The sequence below is a fragment of the Puma concolor genome, chromosome A1 (genome assembly GCF_028749965.1).
Source record: "Puma concolor isolate L17-30 chromosome A1, mPumCon1.1.hap2, whole genome shotgun sequence".
Classification (NCBI taxonomy): Eukaryota; Metazoa; Chordata; class Mammalia; order Carnivora; family Felidae; genus Puma; species Puma concolor.
In genome coordinates this window covers 32275180-32295939 of record NC_141667.1, presented here as the reverse complement: position 1 = coordinate 32295939, position 20760 = coordinate 32275180, and the positions used below count along the sequence as shown (strand labels likewise).

At 41.6% G+C, this 20760-nt stretch overlaps 1 protein-coding gene across 3 annotated transcripts in view; it reads left to right on the top strand.

The window, feature by feature from the left end:
• The window catches only part of DAB2 (DAB adaptor protein 2), a 70611-nt gene that overhangs the window by 12509 nt on the left and 37342 nt on the right, over positions 1-20760 (top strand). For 2 of the 3 annotated variants that reach the window (XM_086677666.1, XM_086677652.1), the window contains exon 1: positions 4886-5250. The exons of the other annotated variant lie outside the window; for it this stretch is intronic. The gene's annotated coding sequence lies outside the window, so the exon portion shown is untranslated. Of the gene's footprint in view, positions 1-4885; positions 5251-20760 lie in introns of those variants that run through there. 3 annotated transcript variants of the gene reach the window in all.

Genomic DNA, 20760 nt, shown 5'->3' with positions numbered 1-20760 from the left:
TCTGTCCCTGTTCTTCCTGATGACTAAGATCTCTTTAACAATGAGCGGTGCCTTTCATGCCACAGTAAGACACGGGATTGGAAATGCAGTGCAAATGTCTGGGTATAGGTCAGTGTACACGGCTGATATCAGATCTTTCTCTGAAAACAAGCCTTGACAGGGGAGGAGCAGGGAGAGAGTCACCACCAAAGCCAGGACACTGTCTGAAGCTGTCGAGAGCCAATGGGAGAGAGAAAAGCCAATGTCTAAAGACCAATGGCACCTGCCTCCTCTCATCCTAGCAGTTCTGCCCAATCCACTTAACTCTCATCACTCAGAGAAGGACAGAGTGAGTATGCTCTTGGTTGTGGGAGAGCTCAGTGTTTCTTAAAGTGTGGTACCCAGGACTATAGCATCTGAATCACCCAGAAGTGTGGGTAAGCACTCAGATTCCCAGGCACTTCGTGCCCCCTGCTGACCCACTCACATGCCTTTCCAGTCCAGGTCTCTGGGGCTGGGGCCAGGAATTAGCCCTTGTCGCAAGCTCCCAGAGTGTCTGCTGGGAACATCAATGTTGGAGAACTATTGTTCTCAAGGCCAGATGAGATCATGAGAACGCATGATGAATACTCAACTCACTTTTGAAAGATCTTGAGGAAAACACCTCAGTGAAAGCTATTTTTTTTAATGTTTATTTGTTTTTGAGAGAGAAGAGCAGGGGAATGGCAGAGAGAGAGAGTGGGGCAGAAGAGCCAAAGCGAGCTCCTCACTGATGGCAGAGAGCCCAATGTGGGGCTTGAATTCACGAACCACAAGATTGCTACTTGAGCAGACGTCAGACTTTTAAATGACTGAGTGACCCAGGCACCCTGAAAGCTATTTTATGGATTTCTTTTATAACTCTTCTCCTTCTTTATCTTAAAATCATTTGGTGTATTTCAAAAAAAAATTAGGCAAACCTGTGTATATACCATTTCACGTAGATGCACAAATGTGATCTCTATAGATCTGCATATAGGCTATTTTAATTTTTTTCCCTTTTTGCACAACTTGTACCTCCTTCCTTCCCCTGTCTATTCTCATCTCTGTCAGGTCCCCAGTGATCTCTAATGCAATCCAGTCTCTAGTCTCCCTTATAATCATACAAACACACACACACACACACACACACACACACACACACATAGGTGTTGCTTTTTGTATTACTAAAACAGAAACATATTTTACATTTTTCTTTATCTTGTTTTTCTCACTCAACAATACCTAATAGAAATTCTTCCATATTACAAGGCTTAACTCCACAATTTATTCTTTTAAATGATTGCATATGATTTCACAGTGCAGATGAATCAGAACTGACTCAATCATTCCCCTATTGACAGACAAAATTTGTTCCCAGGTTCTTACTATGGACAATGCAGTGATTAACATCTCTGCTTTATTTCTAGGGATAGATTCTTATTCATAGGATGGAGAACTATTTAAGTGTTGGCTCTAATAATAATTAATACTGACATTTTGTAGGATTTTATGCATTTTTATTTTTAACAACTCTTTTCAAATTGCTTTCCAAAGAAGATGTTGTAACTGGTAGTTCATATGTGTATTCTTTTTCCCCTTTACAACTTCTCATTATAAAAGTTTATACTGGTAGCAAAATGTAATTAGTTATATGAATTTATCATATTGAATTTTTAAAGTCCTTCACTTTAAACATCCCAACTTATCAATTGCCATTTGAATTTTACTAGTCCTACACATCACAAGCAAATACCAAGCATTGTGTTCTGAGGTGCTATACATGTATAACCAAGAAAATAAACCAAAGCAACCAACCAAACAAAACAAAAACAGGTTGCCTTCAGTAAGACTGCCCTCCAGATATTTTAGATTTTGGTTAGATCAATGGATAGATAGATAGGTAGATAATAGGAAAGCCTCTAATATTTGTCATGCCTTGCCAACAGCCAAATCTGATAGGGTCAATTTTTCTGTATCTGTAAACATGCAGGATAAGTCAAGGTCAAAGAACATTTTCTGGGAACAATAGCTATTTTCTTCATTTTTTTATGACACTGAGGAGGAAAAAGAAAAGACGTGACCTCACTAGATCCATAAACTTTAACCAGTCCCTGTTCGATTAGAACATCTAGAAGTGTCCAACAAGGCACCAAGGTGCTCGGACAGTTCACCTAGGACCAAATCCAAAGTGCCATTTCAGTTCATGGGAAATGGAAGGATTCAGAATGGGATGTTTAAGGGAGACAAGAGGAGTAGGGAGGGGGATAGAAGAAGGGAGAGAGAAAGCATTAAGTCTGCGAGCTAAAGGGGGAAAAACCAGCTTAATTATGGAAGAAAAGACACACACATAGGATAGCTTGCACAAGCAGAGTTGCTGTGGAAGCACATTCCAGGAAAATCTTAAGAGATTACTTTAATAATAAACCATGCATTCTTCAGCAAGCCATCACGGGATTAACTACCCCTTTCCTAGGCTGGGAACACAGTCGTCAGGTTTTTTTGTTTTTTTTTTTTTTTTCTTTTTTTTTCTCCTTCTCCCTCGAAGACGGGATTTGTGCAAGGGAAAGTCGTGCAAGGAACTTAGTTTTTCAAACATTGCATTAAATTTTCCTTACCTTAATTTTCTAAACATTAAATTTCAGTGGTGATAAGAAAAGACCATTGAAGCAGGGTTAACATCTGGGTGGTCTTGGGTGTGATTCTCCAGCTGGAAGGGAGTTCATTTTAGACCTACTGAAAAGTGAACAGCTTTGATGGGGCAAGAGACTGTGTTCCATTAGAGATTAAAAGGGTTAAATTTATTTTCATCCTTCTTTTTTTTCTTCTTACTGTGAGCAAGACACTGAATTACTGCCAGAAGCAGTATCAGCACCCTAGAGATATAAAAGTACTCTTCAAATCAGAGTTCTCCACTGTGGACTCAAGATTTCTCTGTAAAATGACAGGGCCGTCTATTTTAAGCTGTATGTGTGAGCCCGCAGTTCATAAACGGACCGTTTTCATCAAAGTCTTCTCTTGAAATTCCAGCTCATTGCGGATGAAATCATTTTCTTCCTCTGGCTCCTTAGACATATCCCTTCCATTTGGTAGAGCAAACATAAGTTAATATTGCTTGATAAGAGTCTTGATTTAAAAAAAAAAATAGGTTTGGGGCACCTGGGTGGCTCAGTGGGTTAAGCGTCCGACTTGGGCTCAGGTCATGATCTCACGGTTTGTGAGTTTGAGCCCCGCGTCGGGCTCTATGCTTACAGCTCAGAGCCTGGAGCCTGCTTGGGATTCTGTGTCTCCCTCTCTCTCCCTGTCTCTCCCCCGCTCATGGTCTGTGTCTCTCTCTCTCAAAAATAAACATTAAAAAAATAAAAAAAAATAGGTTTGGGTGGTCACTTCTGAGTTGATTACCTATTGAGTGAAAAGGGAAACCCTTTCTTCCCCCCTGAATTGCTAATGTCTCTATTTGCCTGAAATCAGCCTCATTTTTTCAGCTACTTAGGCCTTGGAGGTGAAACTATCCTTCTGGACCTCTGGGTCTTAGAAATAAAGCACTACATCCTAAAATGTACCAGAATTTAAGTTCTCTGAATAAATGTTGTAAATACTATCCTAAGATTAAAGTCTACATACTTCTTATCATTCACAGGAAGTCCTTTTTTTTTTTAATAATAGCAAATCATCTCAGCAACATTGAAAACTGTCAGCACCACCTTCCCCACCCCCGCACCCTCAGGTGTGAGGGGATGAGACAGGTGGCAGAAATAGCAGAGGCCAGGAGAGGTGGTGTTCTCCTTGTGGCAGGGTGGCGCCGCTCGGTGCCCCTGGCTCCCTGGCTCCCTGGCGGTCCCAAGCCTGACCTACTTGAGAGCAGGAAGTGCCCATCACACTGCGGCTTTACAGCTGGGCTAGGCTTGGACCACAAAATACATCCTTGGTGTCCCATGAGCCCGATTTGAACCCTCAGTTTCCAGAGGTAAGATGCAAATCCACTGTGTATTGCTTACTCGATGAAATCAATAACCCCTTCTCGTCCAACTCATAATTTGGCACTTTCACATTTAGTACACACCGTTTCCAACCTAAAAAACAAAACAAAACAAAACAAAACAGGAACACAGACATGCTTTTCACCGGAATAATTTCATATTTCTTAAAAAGTGACAGAGTTTCTGGGGATATTGTACAATTGCTCATGATTTTAAAATATGGAGAAAATGAATTCCCAGCTTGGTAAGTTTCACCAAGATGAGAATGCCTTGTGCTGAACACCACATTTTCAAATATGTTTCTTACGTTTCATATTTTTCATAGAGGTATAGGGACCACTGTGGAAATCAGTGCAGGAGAGTGTTCATCTTACGTGTCTGCACACAGATGCATACGCTAACGGAAATATATAATTTTTGTTGGTATCAGATGTTCAGCCTACTTAGGTTACATAGAGGTGAACGTTTTTGTTTATATCAATTTCATAGAGTATTGCTTTTATAGCTGTATATCGGGATGTCATGTCATACCTAAATACAGTATGTTCTACATGTACACACACAGATTCCCCACCAATTTAAGTGCCCCCGCGGAGACCACGCCTGTAAAGGGGCTGATCACCCATTTCGCTGTAAACAGCAGATCCGCGCTGGGACCCACTGCCTCTCGCCAGGAAAGTCAGGAGTAAAGGCAGCCCTTTGTTCCAAGGTCCCCAACGGGTTAGGATGACTTCGGGTGCCACATCACTGGAAGTGGCAATCCGGCCAAGGAATTTGTGAAACGAAGGTCCGGTGGATCCCACCCCTTTCCTGCGGAGTTTCCCTTTCCTGTCCTTATTTGCCCCCTCCCCTGTCCCGCGGCCCCAGCTGGGGAGGCCGGGGCTCCGGCTGCACCCTCCCTCCTCTCTGCGGCGCGGGGCTTGGGGAGGGGGGGGGGCGCGATCGCCCCCCGCTGGCGGGGCTCGCGCGCGAGGGGAGCCGGGCGCCGTGCGTGGCCGCGGCTCGAGTTAATAAACAGTTAAGTTTGGAAGACTCAGCAGACACGTTGAGGGGGAGTTACCAAGCCCAGGCAGCAAAAACATCCCGGCGCATTCCTGGGGAGTCCTCGGCTGCCAGCATCTGATTAGAACCATATCTCGCCGGGAGTGGCCGCGCGGCTCCGAGGCTCCCGGGCCGGCGGCTATTTAAGCGCGGCCCGCCGTGTCGGCTGCGCGGCAGCCTGGAGGCTCGGCACCCGGGAGTCATGCTCGCTTCGCGGAGGCGCTAGCTGGCCGTGAGTAGCTTGCCCGGCCTTCTTCTTCCCCGTGGCTCCATTTTTGGCGACCTCCTTCCCCTCCTTTGCTTTTCCCCCTAGGGGTGCAGATCCGGGACAGTGTGTGTGTGTGTGTGTTGGGGGGGGGAGGGATGGAGTGGAGGGGGGGGAAGGATGGAGTGGAGGTGGGGGGCAATCTTAGAAATGAGACCGTACTTGGGGAAACGGCGGTTTTGTGGCCTGACAACCGAGGAATGCTTCCACGGAATGCATTTACCTTTGGGGTCGGGCTCCAGATGTCCAGCTTGTGACATTTAACAAGCACCTCCTTTTGTGTGTGCTTGTGTGTGCTTGTTTAAAAGCTCTGTGGGCAACCCTGGTAGGACGCTGGTGTGGCTGCTGACCGCCTAATTAACTCCTCCAAGGGTGTTTATTTTTGCCCTGTGACAAAGGCTGGGGACCTGGTTTGTACCCCCGAGAAGCTTTTTCCTGGTGACTGACAACGTTTGGCATGAAAATGTGAACTTTGTCTTACACCCGCGTTCTTAAGAAAGTATCTGCCCAAGAGACTGAACAAACTTGTTTTAAATCCCTGGAGCGTTTAAAAGGTGTTGGCCTGCTTGCTGTAAACTGGCTGGAAAGATTAAGTAAGAATTCTAGAAAAGGGGGGAAAAATGAATGGGTTAAAACCATGGAGCCCCAGTCAGCATAGCGGTTTTCATAGCATAGAGCTGACTCTGTTATTTGTTTCTGCTTCCTTTCCTCTTGACTCAGTTCCTAGCCTGGAATTCAGGTCCACAGTCAGTTTCAGCAGGGAGCTGTTTGAGTCCAAAGGGAAATTTAACTGGATTAAAAGCACTTAAAGAATCTGGATGTTATCTCCACCGCATTCCCCCACCCCACCCCCACCCCACCTTTTCCTCTTTCTTTTTGGTTTGTGTTTGGAAGGAAGAGAGGCACACTTGTAAAGTGAGAAGAGCAGAAATAAGCTTCCAGACACATGGAAAGACTTAAAAATTATGGAGGGGAGACTTCATGAATAGTAAATGTTGTTATTACACTATAAAGTGACCTAATGAAAAAATTTCTGGCTCTAATCAGGCAAAGCAGAGGAGTGGGGGAGAAGGAGGTAAGACAAAAACTAACTCAAACAGAAGTAATGGCTGAAGGAAGAAGGCAGCTACAAAAATGCCTTCAAGATGTCTGATAAGGCTCTTGGAATGGCTTTGATGGGATATATAATTGATCTTCTTTGCGGGCTGGAGGTCGACACAGGAGCATCTAGTGGCTGGTGGGGAGGGAGGAACTAGCTGGGAATGGGGGAGCATACTAGCTACCAAATGGCTCCCCTCCACGCTCCATGACATCTCCATGCTTGCTTCGGGCCCTGGCAGTCAGGCCACGATTAGGCCGCTTTTCTCTGGGCCTACTGCCCCGCCCACCCCAGGTTCTGTCCCTCACTGAAGGGAGACAGGCCTCGGTGACATTGTAGGAAAGTTTATGGCCTTGAGAATTCAGAAGTTTTTGGGACTGAGCTCTCCTTAATCTTTGGGGAAGGACCTTTTTTTGTTGAAGCACTGCACATGTGGAAATAAACAGTACCACACTTAATACAACAAGGAGCGTGCAATGTAGACAGCGTCCTAGAAAAAGCGGGGAGAAGACCTAGTGGCCTTTTCCAACGTGTATTTCTGGGACTGATTACTTCTAAATTCCTAATCAGTTTCCCCCTGAGGCAGGCGGGATTCTTTTTCCCATTGGTGAATAAGCTACCTTCCCCTTCCCCTTCCCACTCTCATCTCTATCCCTTCTTATCCAAATGACTGCTCTAGAAACCAGTTCTTCTTAAGCTATACCCTCCCACATTTTATTGGGCGGCTGGGACAAAGTGGTGGTAGTGGAATGTCCTCCAACTTTGAGCCAGGACACAAACGGCGTTGCCGTTCTCGCCATCTTGGACACAATCGGATCTTCCCCGGAGGATGTGAGAGAGGGCAGGGAGCCATGTGTGGCCCTTGTTAAAAGCCTTGTCCAACTTGCTGAGGAAGAGTCCACATTTCCCCTCGAGACTTTTTACAGATTTTAGATTCAACTAAAAGTCCAAATTCCTATGGATTAGGTTTATTTGGTGCCTTGTTCCACGAGGTTGAGTGGATCTTTGTCTCCTTGTTTGAGTTGAAGAGAATTGCTCTTAAGACACTTGTTGGCATGAGGTGGTACCGGGACCTCTGGAAGCTTCTGGCCAGGTGGGCTGGGGGTGATATTTATCGGCCTGCTTGGTCATGCCTCAATTATCTGAAGATTAAGAGAGTAGGAAGATATAGGCCAGCAGGGGGCTTTGTGGATACGTGGGCTCTTGGTGGCACAGCAAACATATCCTGCTTTGTTTCTAATTCTACCCTAAGCCTAAACTTGCTCCCACTGATATTTTTTTACCTGAATGGTTTTGAAGGCTCCATGTGTTTCTCTCCTTCAATCTCTCCTGCCCGGAGGATGTAACTAATGTCAAGGACAAGCGGAGGTGCTGAAATACTGGAGAAGCCTACTGAAGACTGAGCTCTCCAGTGTGCTCAGTTGCCCTAATGGTTATCACAGCACACCTCCCTAGGTGGAAAAGCTTGAAAACTCACTGGTTGGGGAGTTTCGGCTCACAGATCCAACGTATCAGGTTTTCTGTCCTCCAGACGGAATCAGAACGAGAACTACCCTGGCGATCTGAGACACCTGAGTCACAGGATGTGCTCTTTTAAAATTCTCTCTGGTGCTGTGTGTCATTCTCGACTTGAAGCCGTGCCACTGAGTGGCACGGAGGTAGGCCAGAGTCACCTTGTGGTGAACTAGCTGTACCGTTGGTTAGGTGTGGTTGGTGGGAACCTAACTCATGGGAACGGAGCCTGACGGGATTGCATGAATCAGGAGGCAAGCGGGCAGTCAAGTTTCCTCCTCTTCAAAAAGCTGCTACTTTCTGATGAGGAGGGCAAGGCAGGCCGAGTATGGACACTGAGGACTAGAAGTCATGCCAGTTTCTGCCTCCCACCCAGGACAGTCAGGTAGTGGGTTGAGAGCGTGGGTTCTGGGATCCTGCTGCCTTGGTTCAGATCCCAGCCACACCACTGTTGCTTAAGTGACCTTGGGCAACTTGCGTAACCTCTCTGTACTTAAGCTTTCTTATCTGGAGAGAATAAGAGTACCTACCCCAAGCTTGTTGGGAGGAGCGTGAGTCTAATATGCTCAGAATACTTTTTTTAAATGTTCATTTATTTATTTTTGAGAGAGAGAGAGAGAGAGAGAGAGAGAGAGCACGAGCAGGGAAGGGACAGAAAGAGAGGGAGACAGAGAATCCCAAGCAGGCTCCATGCTGTCAGCACAGTGCCTGACTCGGGGCTTGAACTCATGAGCCATGAGATCATGACCTAAGCCGAAATCAAGAGTCAGATGCTTAACCCACAGAGCCACCCAGATGCCCCTATGCATAGAATACTTTATTCTGTTTGACTTAGAAATGTGTTTTATTTATTTATTTATTTATTTATTTATTTAGCCCACTGAACCACTCACTGAATTATGTGTCTTTGTGAAAACTGAAGGCAGAGGGGAGAAATGTCTCCATCAAAATAGGGCGCTGCTCATCAACCTGGAAAACGTGAATCATTCAAGCACTTCATATTAACAAAGCCATGTGTTTGCTGTGCTCACGTGAGGCTAGAACAGACAGGGAGTTACTCTCCGTTCTTTGCCTGGAAGCCTGCAGTTTGGTTTGGTCAAGCTGACCTCCTCTGGTCTCGCTGAAGTCTCCACCCCCTCTCAGCCTCCCTGCGGAGAAAGAGCAGTTCTTCCCCAAGTCAGCATGAAACTAGAAGGAAGTGGGAAAGGAGGGACCACCCATACTACACTGAGTGACTAGGCTAGAAATAAAGTCTTCCAAGTGCATGCGGCCCCATCCTATCCTTGCCCACATAGCTGGGCAGGTTGCCATGGTTACTCCCCTTCCTGCATCCTTCTCCTACCCTGGAAGGAAGCCTGCCACTCCAGGGCAAGCAAAATCTGAACAAATTGCTTCCTGGTCTAAAAATGGAAGTTGCTTTTTTATTGGTAGCCTCCTGTCTACCTACCTCACCCTTTTCCTCTTCTCAACTTATTTTAATCTTACCACTTAATTGTCTAAGTCTCACTAATTCTTACGTCATCAAGGTGGCCAAACCTTAAGCTTTACGAAATTTCAGGAACATGGGAGCTATTGGCTCAGTATTGAAGAAACCTGGCAATTTTTCTCTGCTACCATGATTTATACAAGCTAGCTGAGGCAAGTGACCTTTAACTGCCTTACACCAGCGAGAATTCTGAATGACCTGAGCAAGCAGAGTGGTCGGTTATAAGGAAATTACCAGAAGGCAGAATGAGGAAGCGTGAGGGCTGTCACTTAGATTTTTAGGAAACCACAAAGTAAGGGAGCAGGTGGCATAGGGACTAGGAATCCTGGCAGAGTGAGATTTAAAACACTATTCAACCTGGAAGACTTTTGGGTGAGGGATATGTGCTTTAACAGTTTCTCTGAGTAAACAGCTGTCCTATCTCTCTCTAGCAATGTGATGCAAAGAGTCTGTTACTCTGAAATAGACTTCGGTCTCTGTGTGATAGAGGAAATGCATAAGCTCTCATTTAAAAAAATGCATTCTGTCTTCCAAGATTGGACACTTAGTTGCCTTGGTGTGTATTTCACAGCTAGAGAGAATTCATCTAAGATAGTAGTTCTCAGAGTGTGGTCCCCAGACTGCAACATTGGCATCATCTGGGAACTTGTTAGACATGCAAATTCTTGGTCTCCATCCCAAATCCACTGAGCCAAATTCTAGCGGTAGGTTTCATCCAGTGGTATTTCAACCAGCCCTCTGCGTGAATCTAAGAGTAACTTTCACAATTCATTTGTTTTATAATCCAGTTGTTCAGTGGAAAGCATAACAAAGTATTTGGGTTCCTACAGTCATGGAAATAATAAGCAAAGCACTTAAACATAGCTCAGTTTAACCGAATCTTAGGATGCAAAAAGATGAAAAAGGACAGACCTTGACATTTTTCCTACTATCTCAATTATTGCTGTCTTGATCCTAGGAAAACCGATATACTCCTTAGTTTTATATATCACCTCACTTCCAAATTCTTTCTCCACTTTTGGGTTTTTTTAAGGTCATAATTAATCTCCATTTATTAGGAGACTGTCCCAGTTACTTCTTTTAAAAACGATTCTAGTAAACTAGATCATTACCCTTGAACCAGATGGTTTTCTCTAACCTATAAAACTTTTTATTTTGTTTTTTATGCAATGCCTAGAGTGCAGATGAAGGCCTCTCCAAATTGGTAAATGAATCTACTGCACTTAGTTTTTATAGAGCTTTATGGTTTATAAAGTACCATTCCATTCTCCCATTTAACTTTCACTTCAAATAACTTACCATAGAAAAAATGTCTCCATTTCTTAGCTCAGATCTGATCAGTGCAGATCAACTTATCCTAGGTCCTACCATTAAAGGGGAAAGCCAGGATTCAAGCATGATTTGAATCTTGGTGTTTCTTTAGTAAGTACCTATTATGTTAATTATGTTGCTAGCCTGACAATGAAAGAACTCCTAGGGAGTGGAAATCTAGAAGAAAGTCTGTACCTCCTGAAGCAAAGGCCGCGGACTCTGGATCTGCATTGCGGTGGCAGCTGCACCATTTCTTAGGCACGCTGCTCACGTCTCTGACCCTTGGGTGTTGCCTCACCCACCCTGCAAAACAGTCCTAAGAATGCCTGATGTTAATCAGAGAGTGATGTTGAGCAGAGATCACACCTTAGACTGAAAAATACAAGGGTGTGATCTAAAATTAGAGAATTGGAACCCTGGTTTCGAGAAGGTGGCACATGATTAGTGGGTAAGAGCTCGGATTATGAACGGCAAATGACTGGGACCACCAGTCGCTTTGCCATTGAAGACAAGAGATACCATGTCTGAGCTTTGTTTTCTCCATCAGTAGAATAGGTGGCCCCAAAGTTAAAGGTGAACCCATTAAAAAAAAAAAACAAACTTTCTCAGAGCCGTTGCATCCGCAGCACCCCTACTCTAGAACCAAAATTCTCAGTACAACAACTAAGCTGATATTTGGAAAATGTTCTTGCTTTCATTTTTGTGAGCTTTAAGCAAGCTAAAATCTAGAGATGAATTTCCGCTGAAAATTAGGAGACCTTCCTTCTTGCACACCTTGAAACCATAAAATGTGAGGGTCAAGCAGGAGAATGTGGCGATGCTTCATAAACCAGTACAGGCACGCAAATATTAACTCTTAAGGTACCACTTAAATCTCATCCGGGCAGGACAATTCAGTCCTCCTAAGGTCTAGAGTTCATCCATACTCAGAGAACTGGACAGTGATGAACAGCTTCACTAAATGTGTCCATATTGGATATAGCTGCCCTCCTTGTTCTAAACATTTCACACAAATGACCTCACTGATTTTTCATATTTTATGTGTCCTATTAGGGGCCCAAGGCCTATTTTAATCTTCTAGAATATGTCACACAGATGTTAAAGTGTTTTTATTACCATTTCTTTATTTATCATATGCTTGAGCATTTGTCAGTGGTCTAGGATAGTTGTAGGAAGAATGCTGAGTTATATGAAGAATTGGGCTTCGGGGCGCAATGTTAATCCAGATGGGAAACATATAATTGACCTCTAGATCAGAGGGTCAGAGTGGGAATGGTACACATAGTAGTTGCTCAAATGTCTGTTCTTTAAAAGAAAGTCTCAGATGTGCTTTAATTACATTAACACTGGGCGGTGGTAGTGGTATTTTTGGTAGTGTGTGTGTGTGTGTGTGTGTGTGTGTGTGTGTGTGTGTGTGTTTTAACCTTTGCTTCTAAAGTTAAACATCTTAATTGCAATCCTATTTTTTAAGTAGAAGACAAATATGTAACTGATAGAATAGGCTCTTCTATCCGCATCTGGTTGATAATGAGATTTCATATCGATTTCTGCTTGGACCAAGGCTCAGCTATAACTGAAGATTTTGGAAAAACTCATAGACTTGAATTGAAAAGGTCATTTTATTCGGTGTCCCGGCTGCCTTCTGAAGGGTATCCTGATGCACGGATGCTTGCTTAACTGCCTGCTAACTTGTTCTTTGGGATTTCTGACTTATCCTGCTCGTCTAAAGTTCTCAGTGACTAAAAGTTGGCTGTAATTGAAAGTTGGATGATAATATTTACCCGACACCTGCTAGCAGACATATAAGTGCCAACAATTGCTGCCTATAAGAAATTTAGAAAAAAAAAAATGGCATCTACTCAACCAGCCCGTGGTTTTATTATAATTAAGTGACACAGGTAGGGTCCAGAGAAAGAAAAGGCCACCAGTGTGGTAATGGACTTGGCTTTTAAAGGAATGGTGGAAGTCAGAAGAAAAACGCATCTTTGGCAGAAGCACGTAAGCAAATTGTGCAGGTGTATGTCCAAAGATACAGACTGGCCAGTGTGACCAAGAGAAAGTACAGATGGCAGAAAGAGAAGCGATGGGTTTGGAAAGGAGAGATGGATTGTGCTGAGACTTGGATGTAAGGACAAGAACTTAAATCTGTATTTGTTATGCAGTAGATCTCTTTGTTAAATCAGGAAAAGAAAATGCTGACTCAGATAAATTAACCTAGCTATATTGGTCGAATGAATTTGAGCAGAGATGGTTTAGCGGTTAAAGAAAAACCTGTATTTCATGAAAAATCAGCAAAGTAGAGAAAACATCCGCCAAATCAGATATTAAGGAGCAAACGGAAGTTATGCGTTACCCCTAATGTTTTAAGTGCCCTGCTTTTTACCACACTGTGTGGGGCCTCAAAAAGTAGGAACTGACTTAAAAATTTCATTGAGTTGGAGAAAGAGTTCTACATGAATCAGAGGGCAACAATAGGTCATGGCAAGTGTATAAAAGCGGTCCGCTGGTGAGAGGTCAGGGAAGACTCCCCTAAGGCAACACACCTTGAGTGGACTTTGAATGACAGGCAGAAATTCATGCAGGTGAAGGCAGTAAGTATTACAGATGAGGAAGGCAACACAGGAAGGCACAGTGTGTGTGTGTGTGTGTGTGTGTGTGTGTGTGTGTGTGTGTGTCTGTCCAGGGCAAATGGAAAAGATTAGCCTCTCTAGGGAACAGGTCTCTGTCTCTGTCTCTCTAAAGATACATTGATAGATAGATAGATAGATAGATAGATAGATAGATAGGTAGACGTGATTAGTACAAAAGCAGGAAGGCCATGAGGTCCGATAAAGTATTACCACAAGAATTCAGCCATAAAAGTAGGTCAGTTACAACTAGTGCCTTACAACTTAGATTTTCATGGGACCCTTTTGAGAAGGTGAAGGAAAAATTCATCCCACAAAGAGTTTCTTTATGTATTCTAAATATATTAAAAAGTACCTATGTTATGTGTACAGAAAATAGCAAAATAACACCGTAATATGAGTTGGCTAATTGTGAGGGACAAGATACGTGATATAAGGAAGTATAGCTCTTTTGGAAACAGGAACTTGGGGGTGGCAATGAGGCAAGATTAGGGAGGAATACTGAAAATAGTTTTTTGAAATTTTTTGATGGGGAGGGAGGGGGGTGTGGACATAAAGGGTAGTTATAGAAAATAGAGGGCCAAAAGTTTGCCTGATTCGGTAGACATGTGAACAGTCCAAGATAAATCTCAGCTTTGTTCTAAACTACAGACCGTACTGTGAATAGATCTTTTAGGTAAATCCAAGTACCAGATAAATTCTGTAGCTCTGTTTCCAGAGAGCGTATAGAGATACAAATGTTCAACTTTCTTTATGAAAACCCTTTAAGAGAAACAATGGAGGAAACTGTGTTCTGTTTTAGGATTTGGACCCTTATACTTTGTGCAGCCAACACTTGTTTAAGGGCATACTATTGCAGTGGTTATAAAGTCCAAATTTTTAAAGACTGACATTGACCAGGGGTTATCAGATACTCCCTTTGTAGTGCTCTTGTAACCAGACTATGCTGCTTAAATAACCAAAGCTATTTTGGGGGGTGGCCCTGGTTATATTTTCATAATACTGCTTCATTAAAATCTGTAAGTCAGTAGTGTTCCCTGATCTGAAAGTGACACCATTGAACTCAGAAAATCTGATAATTAGGAGTTTGCTTCTAGAATACAGAGGCTCATGTCATCTCTGAATCGCTTGCTTTTCTGAATGACAAAGCTGAATGCCAAGTGAGCATAGTGTTTCTTTCTGGTGTTTATGAAAATAATGTTGATTCAGAAATTTGGGTAACTTTTTAGGAAACATCGCTGACATTCTTTTTTTTAAGTTTACTTATTTATTGAGAGATAGAGGCTGCATGCACGAGTGGGGGAGGGGCAGAGAGAGAAGGAGAGAGAACCCCAAGCAGAATCTGCACTGTCAACCCATGACTCAGGGCTTGAACCCATGAACCGTGAGATCATGACCTAAGCTGAAATCAAGAGTCAAATACTTAACAGACTGAGCCACCCAGGTGCCCCCTGACATTCTTTAATAACCTAGTGTATCACAAGATTCTTTCCTCCCACTGTTTCTGTCACACAGATGTTCTTCCAGATTGTAATACGGTTATAGGAGACTCTCAAACATTGAATGTAAATATCCTCTATCTAATTAGTGGTTTAAGTAAATGTCATAATTTGAAAACCGTGTGTCGAAGACGATAATTAAGCCCTTAAGATGAAATTTGCATCTTTCCATGGTTGATATGAAGAAAGCAGTTTATGTGGGATTCCTTGAAGTAGTATTAATTTTGTTCTTACAAAACATTATTAATGGCAGTGAGACTTTCTACCTTCATCAGAAGCATTTCCTCTAAAAAACTTACCACGAGATAGAGAGCAAACTGAGGATTGATGGGCAGAAGTGGGGATGAGGGTGACCTAAATGGGTGATGGATATTAAGGAGGGCACTTGTCCTATTGAGCACTCGGTGTTATATGTAAGTGATGGATCACTGAATTCTACTCCGAAAACCAATATTGCACTATATGTTGAATAACTAGAATTTAAAGAAAAAATTGAAGAATAAAAATAAATAAATAAATAAATAAACAAATAAAACAAATAAAATAAAAAATAAAAAACTTGGCACCAGTTGTTTACTAACACTTGCTTGTTCTCTGTATCGTAAGGCCCTTGAGAACAGAGACCACATCTGTTTCATCAGAGTCTGTATAGCACAGCACAGCGCTTGGCACCCAGTAGGTGTTCAATAACCAATAACCAGATGGCCAAGTGAATGAATGGCAAGTTACTCTCACTTGCATTATTGGTTGTAAATTATTATAGAGTGAGCAAAATGAGAAATTTCAGCTCGCCTTACCATCTACTGGTATAAGTAAGACAGTTCTGAGTCTTTTTTTTTTTTTTTTAACTTTAAGGTTATTTATAATGAGCAACATCCATGTGTTCCTCTAGTTTATATCTGCTCAGGGCCTGAGAAAGGCAGACAAGCTGTTACTGAAATTCTCCAGATGGTATGGTCTTTTCAAGTCCTTGGGTTAACTTCTACCAATGGAGTATTCATCATGGCTCATACATGGATCTTACTCGATAGGTATTATTATCACCTGGCCAATAATTATCATAGTGGTGAATAGTTTTCAACCTGATAACTTCTCCCAAGGATGACTTCTTATTCTCCTTCTGTTTCTTCTTTTTAAAGTGGCTAGGAAACTGTTTCCTAAAAAAAACTAATAAAACTTGAGGAAATAGATGAAACCTTTGACTCAGCGCTGGATAATTAACATTATCCCTTTGACTTACACAATTTCTGCCAAAATCAAAATAAGCCTGGTTTTTTAGTTGGCATATGCTGCTGTAATGTAGGTAAAGATGTGATATCCATTAGGCTCTTTAAACTGCTTAAATTGGGTTGCCAATTAATTACTGTTGCACAGACCCCACTGGATCCAAGGAAAACCAGTCAAAAAACCAACAATAGACCATATACTGATCAAGTTTTAAAAATCCCATCATAAAAGAATTTCTTTTTTTTTTTTTTTTAATTTTTTTTTTTTTTTTTTTAACGTTTATTTATTTTTGGGACAGAGAGAGACAGAGCATGAACGGGGGAGGGGCAGAGAGAGAGGGAGACACAGAATCGGAAACAGGCTCCAGGCTCTGAGCCATCAGCCCAGAGCCTGACGCGGGGCTCGAACTCACGGACCGCGAGATCGTGACCTGGCTGAAGTCGGACGCTTAACCGACTGCGCCACCCAGGCGCCCCATAAAAGAATTTCTTTAAGGCCTAGTGACTATTTGATTCAAACCTTACTGTTCATTTTTTAATACATCGGGAGTGTTTCTCGATAACTTTGTATAACCAAGTATCAATGAATGACGTCTAAGTCAATAATGGCAGGCAGGGTTCTATGTTTCAGATGTGCGCATGTTCACTTTGTAGTTTCTCTTAGCTTTTGAGTTTAATTTCACATGACTTCTAGCAAGCGCTCACGATTCTGTCTCTAGCCCAAGGTAGACTATAGATTTATCTACATTATAAATATTGCTGTCTGACAAATTAGCTCATCTCTAAGGAATTTAATTTTTAAAATGCAGTAAGGCACTGTCACCCTGATATCACTATTTTAAATGCATAAGAAGCAATCTGTCTCTCATTCTACTTGCCCCTTCTTCACCAGCATTTCCTTAGTATTGACCTTTCTAGTCTTCTCAAGTTATGTGGAACGCATATATAAAATGGGAAAGTGCTGTATATTCTGCTTCATACGAGGAGCTATAATGATGTGACTGTTAGTCAGTAGCTGCCTTTTCTAAAGGATGTTCCTTTAGGTGCTCACATTTCAAAGTACCATTCACTTACATAAGCTTTTAGCAAACTGGCATTATGGGAATTCTATTTTTAGGATAAAATGGATCTTAGAATGAAGGTTATAAGACAAAATGGCCTTTGATTCTTTTTTTAAAGCCACCTTTGGGACACTTGGTTCATATGAAGTTTGAGGGTCACTGTGCATGATAGCTTGGCAAGATGGGATAACCTTGGATCTGACATTTGAGATTGTTAGACCTTAACCTTTCAATTAAAAGGCTTTGTTTCCAAAAGATTAGCCAAGTATTTAAATGAAAAAAAAAAAAAGGCAGCGTTAAATCACTCAAAATGGCAAGTTCACGCAACTATCATACTACAAAGCTATGTGACCCTTTGAAGCCATGGCTCCATATTCAGACTCGTCACCTCCCCAACCTCCACACCATTGCTCAAAACCTCAAAGTCTTTTCAGTACTGTCTAGACAAAATATACTCCTGAAAATTCATTCTAATCCAGTTTGACCCACCTTTTAACCTTTTTTCCTCCTATCACCCAGCACGGGTCTTGTATTCTAATGAAGCTGACATAAATATCCTTTGCTCACTGCTATCAATTTCTCTTTCCTGAAAAGTGTTTTCTGGATCGTTCACATTCCTCCAATCTGAAGAACTAGCTTAATTCCTTTTCCTGTATACTTCTAAAAGTAAAGAAGTTGAGAGCATACATATTAGACCTGTGTGGTTTTTAGTAGGTTCATGGACTTTTTTAAAGATTTTTTTTTTAAGTGTCTATTTATTTTTGACAGAGAAAGAAAGAGAGCGTGCTAGTAGGGACAGGGCAGAGAGGGGCAGATGGAGGGACCCAGAGCAGGCTCTGCATGCTGACAGCAGAGACCCCCATGCTGGGCTCCAACTCCAGTACCGGTGAGACCATGACCTGAGGTACCCAGGTGCCCTGTTGACTTTTGCACTTCACCTTCTCTTCTGTCAAGTAGGGATGATGATCCTTCCCCCATAGCACTAAACGACAGAGTCTTAGCATCACAGCTGGCGTATAATAAACATCCAATAAACTTAACTTAAAAATATGGCATTATACCTTCTGTGTCTCTAAGAAACCTGTTTAAGCCATCACTGATCCTGCACTTTCTATCCACTCACTCTGCTCTCTCTTTTCCAGGACATTTATCACCTTCTGGAAGACTGTAATCCATTTATGTGTTTCCCTGCTAGAAGGTAAACCCTATAAAGGAATAGATTCTTATTTTGCTCACTGACATATCCCAAGCTGCAGAAGAGTACCTGGCACATAGTAGGGGCATAGATTTATTACATTAATTAGCTTCATTCAGGGGTAAACTTTGTTTTCAGTCTCTAAACTGCAGTGGTTTTGAGCAGAAATTAGTCGCCAAACCCCATATGCTTTGAAAAAAAAAAAAAGAAGAATTAAAATTTTTAAAGCTGTCAGTATTTGAAAGCTTTTTTATTCCTTTTAAGGTAATTTTTTAATCCTTTTAAGGGCATTTCTTAAATGGAGGTGCAAACGTAGAATGAAACTTTGGGTAGGAAATCTCGACACTGGAGAGATCAACCCTTAGAAAGAAATTTTAATCACATCCGCTTCTGATAATTAGCCCTAAGAGTAGAACTTTGCTTATTTTAGTGGGACTAAGAAAACTTAATCCCTTAATGTTGTTTCTCTTACTATATTCTTTGGCAAAACTCATTATCTATGTGCTTCTATAGTTTGTTAAGGAGTACATCCTAGTTTAAAAAAAAAAAACACATTACAGCTATAAACATTCCTAATTTCAGCTTTTGCCGCACTAGAAGCCACCTATGGGGTATAGAAGGGCTTGATCATTAGTTTTTTGAGGATTTGTTTTAACCTCCTTGTCTACAATATTGAGTCTTTTTAATAAAGATTGGATTAGGAACTTAATAGTGGCTTTCAAAGAAGACTTGTCTTTGCATAGGGCTATAGAGTTCAGCTAAGGAAACGAATGATCTAATTACATTCTGTGATGCTAAAAATGCCTACATTATAAGACTAGAAATTAGCAGATTCCACCGTGCATCTGTCTAAACTTCAAGGACCAGATCAAGTTACATTTATTTAATGACCGTAATAGGGACAATAAAGAGAGGGTACACAGGGAACACCTATCTAATCACCTATATCTATCCCATGTTTTCCGTAAGTATTCAAGTATCAGTTACTTAGCAAGCACAGAATTTTCCAGTAGGTCATTACTAGTTCAGGGACTAGACAAGATTGCTCTAAAAGCTATGAAACATGTTGCTTAAATGGTACATTTTTTATGAACCAGGAACACTTCCTTTATAGTGAGTCATTGATGTTGACGTTCCTGTGTAGGCTAACCAGAAGCCTTTTTGTAGTTCAATAAAAATATGAATGTATCATAATGGGGCAGGAGGTCTCAGTGGAAGCTCAGCAAAGTGGCACGTGATAAGCAACAATTGCTACTAGTACATCTTATGCTAAACTATAGACCCACACGGCACCATCATGTTTTATCATCTTCCAAAAACCCAATGGGGATGGTGTGCATTTAAGAGGCCAGGGGAAGAAAGAACTCTCATTCCATCCGCTTATTCTGGGAAAGGCTCCTGTGGTAAGTCAGATTTTGTTTTGTTTTGTTTTGTTTTACCAACTTCTTGTTTTAAAGCAAAGGCTTGCCATTAAGGGATACGTGTGTCCCTGAGTGCTAGGCAGGTTTACAAGTGATAGTGATAACCTAATGCAAAGGAAGAATACGTGACACAATTTCAAGCCAAAGCTCTGATAAATAGAAAACAGAATATACTTCAAAAAATTGTAGCGCAACTGTTAGACAATTGTAATCTCACTATTAAGTCGTATTTATTTAACATGAAATGAGTAAACAGTTACCCAGCATTAGATTCATACGAAAGCTGTCTGCAGCTGGAGATGATTTTGAATAACAGATTTTAAAGGGCACAGACATAGATCCAATAAGTGAGACTTTATAGTCTAGAAAACCAGAAAAACTACATTGTGGAGGTGTATAAATTTATCGTTTTAAGTTAAGCCCTTTTAGGGAAGTAACAGTTCCTTTGGAACCATATGAATTGATGATTTGTTTAGTTAATTCATTTATTTCCTTTTAAAATGTACAAACTGAGTTGCTTCTCAGACTAGCAGTATAGGTTTATAAGAAGCAGCATATTACATTCACTGTTACTTCACAAAAATATACAGTTAAGACACCAATTATTTCTTCAGTCTTATAGAATAATAACTAGATCAGAAGTAAAACAAACAAACAAAATTATATTGTGCTTGGGGAAAAAATAGCATTTTTCTAGGCTCCTCAAAGTCCATGGTTGATGCCACCTCAGGAGCTTATCTTAAAAAGAAAAAAAAAAAAAGTAAATGAAATATTTAAGACTTAAACCTTTGAAAGTGTTGTCTAATGACACAACCAGGATAATTTTCTTAAGTATCTTGCTTTTATGCGGCTGGTACAAATTTGATTTTTTTGTCCTCTCTCCCAGCCCTGGAATGATTTCAGTGTCAGAAGAGATGATATAAGAAAACAACCCACTAGAATATGTATGTTAGAAAACCTTCAAAGACACTTTTGAAATCCTAGAATAAACTTTTTAAAATCTATACAGATTAAGGTGATACTTAAGGTCTTTCCTTGTG